Source organism: Chelonoidis abingdonii, chromosome 24, assembly GCF_003597395.2.
Source record: "Chelonoidis abingdonii isolate Lonesome George chromosome 24, CheloAbing_2.0, whole genome shotgun sequence".
Lineage (NCBI taxonomy): Eukaryota > Metazoa > Chordata > Testudines > Testudinidae > Chelonoidis > Chelonoidis abingdonii.
The window spans coordinates 5,793,037-5,804,002 of record NC_133792.1 but is presented as its reverse complement, the minus strand read 5'-3'; positions in this window follow the sequence as shown (position 1 = coordinate 5,804,002).

The window sequence follows — 10,966 nt, the reverse complement described above, 5'->3', positions numbered from 1 at the left end:
ATCCTCATGGCCAGGTAAGTCGAACTAAGATATGCCGACTTCAGCTACACTATTCACATAGCTGAAGTTGCGTATCTTAGGTCGACTCCCCCTCTAGTGTAGACCTCAGCTTAGTTATTCTTGTGTTTCCATATGGGATGCTGGGCAGGACCCAGCACGAGTCACTCCACCTTGATTACTGTGTTTCCATTAATCTGGGGTTCACTAGTGTGGATTTGTGAGTCTGGATCCCTGGTTTGCCAAAGGGAAGAGAGGAGCGGAGAGGAAAAGGGAAACTACCTGGCAGGAAATGAATTTACACAGTGATTTTTTAAAAAAATATGTTGATGAAACTTTGAAAAAAGTTCCCTCCTAGAAACAGGATGTCAGCTGAGATAGAAGAATACAATTCAAAATGTGAACCAGTCTCTTGTTCTGCACTGACCCACCAGCCTATCAGCCAAGCAAACACACTCCTTGGGACTCTGCCAGCCCTAACTTTGCCTGGCAGGTTAACAATAGGTGCACCCCCATCTCCGAGTCTCTTTGAAGCATTGCCCTGTGATATCCAGCCCCTCCTCCATTGAACACTCACAGAAATACCAGCTCTGCTGTCCCCAAAGCGACAGAGGACACCAGCTTGTGTAATTCAACGCAGGATCGCCACCTTCCTTAATATAGCAGCACTGAGATATATTGATAGTGAACGCAAAAATTAAGTGAGCATGAGTAAGAAAATTGGAAACAATAGGTTAAATATAAAACAAAATCACCGCACATTTTCTAGAGACTGAATTTACAAGTTAGTCTCTTGTCTAAAGACTTGAATCTCACCCAGAGCCACTTTGGCAGTGTCTTCAACCAAAGTTGGCTAAGATCCTGTCTTCATGAATGTAAACACACTGCCAATTTATTTCCTAGGTGCAGACTAAGGAGGTGTTTTCTTTGCCCCCTGCTTATATCCCTAAAGTGAATTGGCTGTATCCAGAGGCAATAGAGCCTCTTCCCCCAGCTGGTTTTCCTGTGGGCCGCTGTCATGTTGACTTCACATCTCGATGACTTCATATCTAAATGGGCATCCACTGTGTTAGCTTACAATGCTTAGTTAACAGCCGGACAGAGAGACAGCTGACTAACCATCTCATGTCTGACAGAAAACCGGTTTCTCCACCGCTGCTGTGATATAGAATCTAAAAACATATCAATGGCCAGCGTGAGCCCAGCTTTCATTTAAGGCCTCACATGACATTCCTTGGTGAATCAGAATGTACAGACCAAAAAACCAAACCACTCCTGTAATCCCCTTGCCCCATGGCATTAAAGGGCTCTTGCGGGAATTTCTGATTGTGACACTTCAGAGATGATTCTGTTCCCATCAAAGGAGCAGCCCTGCTCTACCACTCCACTTATTACCAACCTGCCAGGATAACCAGGTCTGCCCAGCTCATTAAAGTAAAACACTGAATGTTTCTTAGGGTGGCTGGAATGATCTTGCCCACCAAGGCGCAGGCAGTGCGAGGAGGGAGGGTGTGGCACAGTGCACATGCTGCCAAGCACCTGTTCATTGCTCCATAGTGGGGAGGGTAGGAAATCCAACCGCAGCTAAAATAAGCTGTGACCAAAGTCAGGTGGGGAAGTAGGCTCACATCAAGGCTGATCAAGAGTGAGCTGATTTGATTCTGGTTTCATTTTCAGTGAGAGTGTCTCACATTTATTAAAAAGTAATGAGGCCGTGTACAAGAGTAAAGAGGGTGTTAAATGGTTGCCTGAATGATGGTCCCAGGAAGAGAAGCCCTCAGTCTAGTCACGGGATGGGTATAGCCTAGGCAGCTGCAGTGTAACCTTCCTCTATGCTGCTCAAGGAACAAATGCTTTGTCCAAGCCATGGGAACCGCCAGAGGTACTAGGATGGCTCTGCAATATGCCATCCTCTTCATGGGCCACCTTGAGGAAGAATTTCTCGACAATGCACCATGAAACCAATTATATTTTCATCCTCTGGACAGATGACCTAAACTCCCTCAGATTTCTACCACAACTTCAACAACCACCACCATCCATCAATCTCTCTCTAGAACACTCCCACACTTTCGTTTCATTTCCTGGATACCATGATCAACTTCAACAATGGAACCTACAGACAATTATACACAGGAAACCCACAAATCACCACATTTACCTTCACAGATACAGCAATCACCCCAAACACACCAAGAAATCTGTTATCTACAGACAGGCACTCAGATACCATAGAATATGCTCCGAGGAGAATGTCGAGGTTATACACCTTAACACACTTAAAACTGCCTTCACTTAACATGGACACTCCAGAGAAGTAGATTGCATTATGCAACAGACCACCAAATACCTGCTTTAATAAAACCCCCTCCAACTGCACATCCCCTAGTTGTCACCTACAGGGACGGCTTTAGGAGCTGCGGGGCCCAATTTGAATACCTGGCGGCGGTCTGGATCTTTGGCGGCACTTTGGCAGTGGGGGGGTCCTTCACTTGCTCCAGGTCTTCTGTGGCACTGAAGGACCCCCCACTGCCGAAATGCTGCTGAAAATGGAGCAAGTGAAGGACCCTCCCGCCACCAAAATGCCGCCGAAGACCCAGACTGCCACTGGGTGAGTAAGAAAAATTAAAAAGGTGAGGGGCTTTCTTAGGTGCGGGGACCTCTTCTGGGGAGTTGGGGGAATTGGCCTAAAGCCGGCCCTGATCACCTACCACCTCACACAGGAACCCGTACGAGATATCAAACAACTACAACCCACACTCGATGCGGCCTACATTCTGAAAGAAATTTTTCCTGAATGCCCTTCTGGCCTTCAGCCTCCCCAAGTTCATCAGAAGCAAGCTCCGCACAGACCAGGACACACCATCTTAAAGCAGCATCAGATGCTGCCAGAACAACAGATGCAAAACCTGTAAACATATCTTCACTGCTACGATGACCAACGCCCGCCACAAGACACCTTTCAAGTTCCCCGGGTCCTACACATGCCTATCACAACATGTGTTGTACTTCATCCAGTGCACTAAATTCCCCAACAATAATTATGTGGATGAGGCTATGCAATCACAAGGTTCTCCAATGAACTCACACAGGAAAATGATGAGACAAAAAACACTATCACCTGTGGGTGAACCCTTTTCACAAAGTGATCACTCGATAGCTGACCCCTCACTGCTCATTCTCAAAGGGAATCTGCACAATACCTTCAAAAGATGAGCTTACTTTGCTAGACACTTAAACCAATAGATTGAATAGAGACACTGGATTTATGACTTATTAAAACAATCTATAACCCACTAACACCCCCACCCACAAGCTGCCCTTCTTTTCCCTTCCTTGCCTTCCCCCCAATCACTGGTGGGTGTTCACCTTGAATGGTCCATTGAAATACATGTTAACTTATGCCAAACAACCTGTTCCACCCTGTATTTAGTGTGACACTCTGAGGCCTGGTCTACACTACAAAGTTAGGTCAACACAAGGCAGCTTACGCTGACCTAGTTGTGCATTTGTCTATACTTAAATTTGTCTCCCACCGATGCAAGTGCCCTGTTACGGCAGCTTGGTGACACCACCTCCCTGAGCGGTGTGGAGGCAGGGTCCATGTACCTAGATCGACAAAGTGCGAGTGTCAACACTGTGCTACTTATGTTGATGCTAACTGGCCTCCAGCCACTGTCCCACAATACCCTACTGTCAGGGCTGAATCCCCACTCTGGAACTCCGAGTGCAGAAGTGGGGCCCGCAAGGATTCTAAAAAGTAATACTGGCCACTCCAGGCTGGTATTACACGCCCAAGGTTACAGCTTTTCTCTGACCTTGGCTTGGTAAATGCTGCCAACAGCCAAATGTAAAAACCACTTGAACCCAGGAAGGAGCACTTGGGAATTCCTCCCTGTGGGTACCCTCAAGCCCTTTCACCTCCCCTCTGGGGAAGAGCTGAGAAGAAAACAAAGGAAATTACTGGTTGCCACCAGCTAATCAAACGTGGACAAACCTCTTAGGACACCAAAAATCCAATCCTGGTCTTACAAAAGGTCAATTTTATTAAAACAAAAGGAAAGAAAATACATCGGGAACTTAGGCTTTTACTAGATTTCAAAAGAGCAATTCCAAAAATTAAGCCCCCACACTAGCTTTCTTGGGGGTTCACCTTAAAGGTTACAAGCAAACAAAAGCACCTGGGCTTAGCACAGAGGAGTTCACAAGCCACAATAAAGAAATAAACCTGATTGCGTCTATCTAAACATTCCTAATTTACGTACATATTTGGGGGTTTCAAATAAGTAATTCGAGAAATGAGCCAATGATATTTCAGACCTGGCTTAAAGCTTTACCCAGCCTCGGGCTGCCTTCTGTTCCCCTCTTTCCCGGAGGGCACAACAGACACAGGGGAAGCTTCTTGCCCAATTTTTAAAAGTTCTAGCCTTCCCATCCGCTCTTTTGGTCAGGTGCCCACTCCCTTCCTTTTACCTATGGGCTTGTTAACCCTTTACAGGTAGAGCAAGCAGAGAACAGACACCAAGAGGGATTTTACAGCTAACTGTCCATAAAAGGGAGCTCTCCCCTGCCCCCCCGCCATTTATCACACCTACACTGATCGCTCCGGTCACAGTTGTAAACTCCACTGACCAAGGGTCATGTAGACTGGACACTCCCCCTCCCCTTTAAAGCCTCGTGAATTTTTGAAATTCCTTTTCCTGGCTGCCCGGCTTGGTGAGCACACCAAGCAGCTCTCCAGCTGAGTGTAGCCGCCCAGCTGACCATGCCAGCTACACGCTCCAGACGTGCTCCTGCCTGGAGTAGTCAGGAGATCTCAGATCTCCTGGGCCTTTAGGGAGAAGAGACGGTGCAGGCACCGCTCCAACGAGCTGTAGAAACACAGACGTCAGCGAGCAGATTGCTCAGGGAATGCAAAAGGGCTATGACGGAGCGGCAGCAGGGCTGCATGAAAGCCAAGGAGCTGCAGCAGGCAGACCAGACGGCCAGGGAGGCCAACAATCGATCTGGTGCCGAGCAGCACACCTGCCGCTTTTACAAAGATCTGCATGCCATCCTCAGCAGAGACCCCAGGCCCCGCACCACCGTGGGTAGCGCCAAGGAGCACGAGTCACAGGCCCCTGCTGTGACCAGACAGGAAGAGGAGTATGGGGGACAGACGAAAGGGCGATTGTGGCAGGCCAAAGACTCACTGGTGTGGCGCCTCTTGCTGGTCATCCTGGGAATTAGCTCTTCCAGCCCAGAGCGTGCTCTGCTGGCCAGTGTCTCGCCTGCTGCTGGCCCCCTATGTCCCTCCCAGACCCCAGTGCCCTTTGCCCAGGGGTTCTGCCCACCACACCACCCGCTTGCTCTGGGTCTCCCCTGCCAGGGGAACCCCCAACCCTCTAAACCCACCTTGCCTCAGTGGCTGCTGTCAGTCACCATCTAGCCGCCGCTCCCTGGGGCAGACTGCAGTCTGTAAACCACTCATGATCAGCAAGGGGGGTTGCACCAGCTGCCTCTGCCTGTCTCTGAGCTGCCCCTCTGCAGCCCCGATACCTTTCATAGGCCCTTTTTAACACCTGCAGCCTGGGGCTTTTCTAGACTGGAGCTCCCCAGCACAGCTCCACCTCAGGTCCCGTCTCTCGCAAGCAGACAAGTCCATCTCTCCCAAGAACTAGAGAGACCGTCTCCTAGTTTCTGGCCCCCAGCCCTCTTATAAGGGCCAGCTGGACCCTGATTAAGCTGACCACAGCTGTGGCTGCTTCCCCTCCCCGCCCCTCCTCCGCCACAGCCCGCTCCCAGGGCTATTTTAACCTCTTCAGGGCAGGAGCGAGGTAACCATCCCGCTACAGGGATCCAGCTGCATAGTGAACCTGGACTCCGCCACAGTCCAGTCAATCGGGCACGGGCCAGCCCATTGCAGGAGAAGAAACTATAAGTAAGTGTGCAGAAAAAAATTCAATTACAGGGATGGCGCAGGCGCGCGCACACACACAGCAGGACACAGCTTTTGACATTTCATTCATTTCCTTGTGCTAGAAGCGGCAGTGGTCCAACCAGAAGAGGTAGTGTTGCTATCTGCTTTTCATTCCCCAACAGATTCTGGGGGGGCGGAAGGGGGAGTTTGTTTATGTCCACAGGGATGTCCCTTGAATCCTCCAGGGAGATCTTGGAAACTGCCCCGGAGATTACTCTGCACTCCCTGTTGAAGGTTTCTAGGGAAGGCTGTTTTATTTCTTCCTCCATAGGACACTGTCCCATGCCACGCAGCGATAACTTCAGCAGACACCATTGCAATAGCAGAATCCAGGCCTGGGGAGCTTCTGGACTGCAGCTGCAGCTGGGTTCTCTCTGCCTTTGTTACCCTCAGCAGTTAGAGAGCAGCTAAAATTGCCACCGCCAGTGGGAAATGGTGACAGTGTTCAGTGCCATTGCCCTCTCCAACTAGAATCATGCAACCAAGCAATTCCTTCCTCGTTTCCCCAGCGCCCAGCAGGCCATGCTCACCAGGGCTGGTGCTGCCACTGGTGCCACTGAAATGCCAACACACCCTGTTCGTCGGTGGGTGGGATCAAGCCTGGGACCTCTGGAGCTTAGTGCATGAGCCTCTACTGCAGGGGTTGGCAACCTTTCAGAAGTGCTGGGCTGAATCTTCATTTATTCACTCTCATTTAAGGTTTTGCGTGTCAGTAATACATTTTAACATTTTTAAAGGTCTCTTTCTAGAAGTCTATAATATATAACTAAACTATTGTTGTAAGTAAAGTAAATAAGGTTTTTAAAATGTTGAAGAATCTTCATTTAAAACTAAATTAAAATGCAGAGCTCCCAGGACCGGTGGCCAGGACCTGGGCAGTGTGAATGCCACTGAAAATCAGTTCGCGTGCAGCCTTCGGCACACATGCCATAGGTTGCCTACCCCTGCTCTACCGCATGAGCTGAAAGCCAAGGGGCTGTTAGCTGAGGCTGTAGAGCAGACTCATTTCTGTCTCTCCAAGTGGTCTCGGTGCCCTAGATGGGATAGACACCACACCCAGGAAGTGTGTGAGTTACACCCAGGGCCCTTACCCATATGCAAACTATGCAGCTGCGGAGGGCACCAGGAAATTTGGAGCAATTTGGTGCCCCAGCTTTCCTGGTGCCCTACAGAGCTACATGCTGCTCCAGCAGCCAGCCCAATCCCCGAGCCAGCTGAGCCAGCCAGGAAAGCTGCCCCCACTCCTGCTTCACCTCTTCCCCAAAGTCCCCGCCCCTGCTCGACCCACACCCCTCTTCTTCCCATCCCTGCTCCACCTCAGCCCTGCCCCTACTCTATCCCTTCCCCTGAACTCAGGGCCAGTGCAACCATTTAGGTGACCTAGGCGGTGGCCTACGGCGCTGGGATTTGGGGGGCGCCATTTGCTTCGACAGTGACCGCAGCGGCCGGATCTTTGGCCGCCCCTGTCGCCGCCAGCTTTTAGGTGGAGGGAGCTGCAGCAGGGGAGTGCGGGGAGGGAGGGCTGCCTGCAGCAAGTAACGGGGGGCGGCACGCAGGGGAACTCCCTGCCCCAGCTCACCCCTGCCCTGCCTCCTCCCTGAGCACGCCGTGGCTGCTTCACTTCTCCCGCCTCCCAGGCTTGTGGCACCAAGCAGCTTAGGCGCCGCAAGGCAGGGAGGCAGGAGAAGTGAAGTAGCCACGGCGTTCTCAAGGTGATGGAGCAAGGTGAGCTGGGGCGGGGGAGTGCCTCAGGGCGGAAGGTGGGGAGCTGTGGCAAGGGGGGCGCCTCAGGGCAGAGGGGGGGAGCTGCCGTGGGAGGGGGGCTCCTCACGGTGGGAGGGGCACAAGGTGGAAGTTTTGCCTAGGATGTGAAACATTCTTGCACCGGCCCTGCCTGAGCTAGATCCTGGGGGACTGCAGCAGGGGTCTAGCACGATCCACACTCACAAAGTGTCAGGAAGTGGAGCAACTCGGCCCCAGCCTGCTCCTCTCTGCCGGCTCCCAGCCGGAGGCCTGGGGACGCCCCCCTTCCCCCGTGGGGGGCTGCGTAGGGCACCAGAATATCTAGGGACGGCCCTGGGGTTAGAGCATGCACAAGCAATCCCAAGCAGAAGTGAGAATGTTGTGCTTAAAACTTTAGGGAAGCAAGGGGAATGAGTTCTGCATCTTAAGTTTTACTTTCCGAAAAAATAGATGACAAAGCTCAATGTGTTTTATCTGCAGCTGCTGCCATTGTGGCCTTTAGTGACTCCCCCTCTCCGGATCTGTGGAACACCTGAGGCAGATGAGGAGGAGAAAGAAGACAATTCAGGGTGACACACTCAGTGAGATCCTGCAAGCCAGTGCTGCTTCAGAGCGTGAACACAGGGCCTGGGAGGAACATTGCGGAGAGACTGGAGAAGGGAAGAGTGGAGAGGAGAAAGGGCCAGGATCTCAGCAGGACAAGGAGAGAGAGATGCACCAGGACGTAATGGGGCTTCACAGGCAGCAGACACTGATGCTGCAGACTCTGCTGGACCTGCAGGTTCAACAATCCTGGGCTCATCTTCCTCTGCAGCCAAGTGAGAGCACAGTATTGGGACCTCCCTATGCCCCCTCTCCCCCAAGATTCTACATGTCGTCAGGGGTCGCTGCTGTCAAAGTTAGACTCAGGACTCACAGTTTATCAGACCACTCTGTTTTATTAGCACAGCGCTCTGCTAATCACACCCAGATAATGTGAGCACCATGCAAGACACAAACCATCTTATTTATACAGATAAAAGGGCAAGCACTTAACAAGATAACAAAGGAAGCAGAATCTGATAAGTTTACTTGAGCTAGGCATGCATATCTTATTTCCTTACTAACTATTACCGATCTTCTGTTAATGTTTCGCCACCTGGCATCTGTATTTCAACATTTCTTATTTCTGCTTAAAGGTACATACAACAGTTCTTTAATCCATTCTTATTTTTACATTATAATTCATTCTACTTTCACACTGTAGTACCCCCACCCGCCCGGGGATGTTAAAGACAATCACAGCTCCACATACACCGACCTGTTACAGCCACGGCTTGTGGATGTGTATCTGAAATGGACACGAACTTTCTTTCCCCTGCATAAGTTCTGTTCGATTGATTGATTAAGTTTTTTATATGTATTTGTTTTAAAATTGCACAGGTTTTTTTGCACTGATTTTGTTACAGAATAAAATTCTATTATTCAGAACATAATTCAACTATATTAGTTCACAACTTACATTTAGCCGTTTTGAAAGCAACCCAGTTACTGCCCAGTCTCACCCAACTCATAGGATCGGTCACAAACAGAATGAATAGGTGCATTGACAGTGTTACAGTCCTACGTGGACGGTAATCACCACATGATTCCTGCCAGGCAGCGCACACAACAACACCACACACTACTCTGGCTCACTCTTGATATGGTCTTTCAAAGCCTCCCTGAGCCAGATAGCTCTGCGCTGAGCTCTTCTAATAGCCCTGGTGTCGGGCTGTTCAAGCTCAGCAGACAACTGCTCCACCTCTGCCCTCCACCCTGGTGGAAACTTTTCCCCCTTTGCTTCACAGATGTTATGCAGGACACAATAGGCAGCTATAATCATTGGGATATTTTTCTCATTTTGGTCCAATCTTGTGAGTCAACAGCACCAGCATTCCCTTGGAAGACCAAAACCCCACTCAACTCTCATTCTGCACCAGCTCAGTTGGCAGCTGAGTCGTGCCTTGGTGCTGTTGAGGCAGCCAGTATATGACTCTGTGAGCCAGGAGAGCAAGTGGTACACTGGGTCCCCCAGGATCACTACTGGCATTTCAACATTGCCAATAGTGATCTGCCAGTTGGGATAGAAAGTCTCTGTTTGTAGCTTTCTGAACAGACCTGTGTTCTAAAGATGCGCTTGTCATGCACCTTCCCTGACCAGTCCACACTGAAGTCAGTGAAGTGTCCCCACTGCCAAAATAGGAATATGTGTGATGTCCGTCAGTCCTTCCCCCTGCAGTTCAGGGACCCCCCTTGCTGAAAACCCATCCACTGTGTCCTGCACATTGCCCAGAGTCATAAGACTAGCATATTGGGTCAGACTAATGGTCCATCTAGCCCAGTATCCTGTCTTCTGATAGTGACCAATGCCAGGTGTTTCAGAGGGAATGAACAGGCCAGGCAATCACTGAGTGATCTGTCCCCTGTCATCCACTCGCAACTCCAGGCAGTCGAAGGCTACGGCGACCCAGAGCATGGGGTTGCATCCCTGACTACCTTGGCTAATAGCCATTGATGGACCTGTCCTCTGTGATCGTATCTAGTTCTTTTTTAACCTAATTATAGTCCTGCATTGCAGGAGATGATTAATAGCCATGCACTTTCATGCCAACAGGCCCCCAAGTGTATTTCCCAACTCCAAATTGCTCCTGACTGACTGGTGGCAGTCTGCCATTGCAAGTTTCCACAGCGCGAATGCCACTCACTTCTCCACTGTCAGTGCAGCTCTCATTTTGGTTGCCCTGCGTTGGAGGACTGGGGCAAGCTCAGTACACAAATTCAGGAACATGGCCTTGTACGGCCAAAAGTTCTGCAGCTGCTGCTCGTCATCCCAAGCCGGCATTACGATGCAATCCCACCACTCAGTGCTTGTTTCTCTTGCTCTACCATCTGTGGCTGCTCTGTGAACACCACCAACTGCCTCTCGCCATATCCCCCAGCAATCTCTCCTCCCTAGACTCATCATGTTCTTCTCTTCCTGTGGCTTTGCAAATACTGCGTCCTGTGCTTGCAACGCTCACGACAATAGTGCAGAGCTGTGTAGAGCCAGCAAACAGTGAGAGGGTTGCATGGGTTTGTGGGACTTTAGAAAAAAAGGCATAAACATTATAGGATATGTAACCCTTCTGCCCCTCTGAATTTGGCAGCAACAAGGGCCGGGTTCAGTATCCAGGGGTTCTGTTTCAATAACACAATGCCAAACCAGCTCGAGCCCCCACCCAGTGACCTGGGAAAATCTTACACACA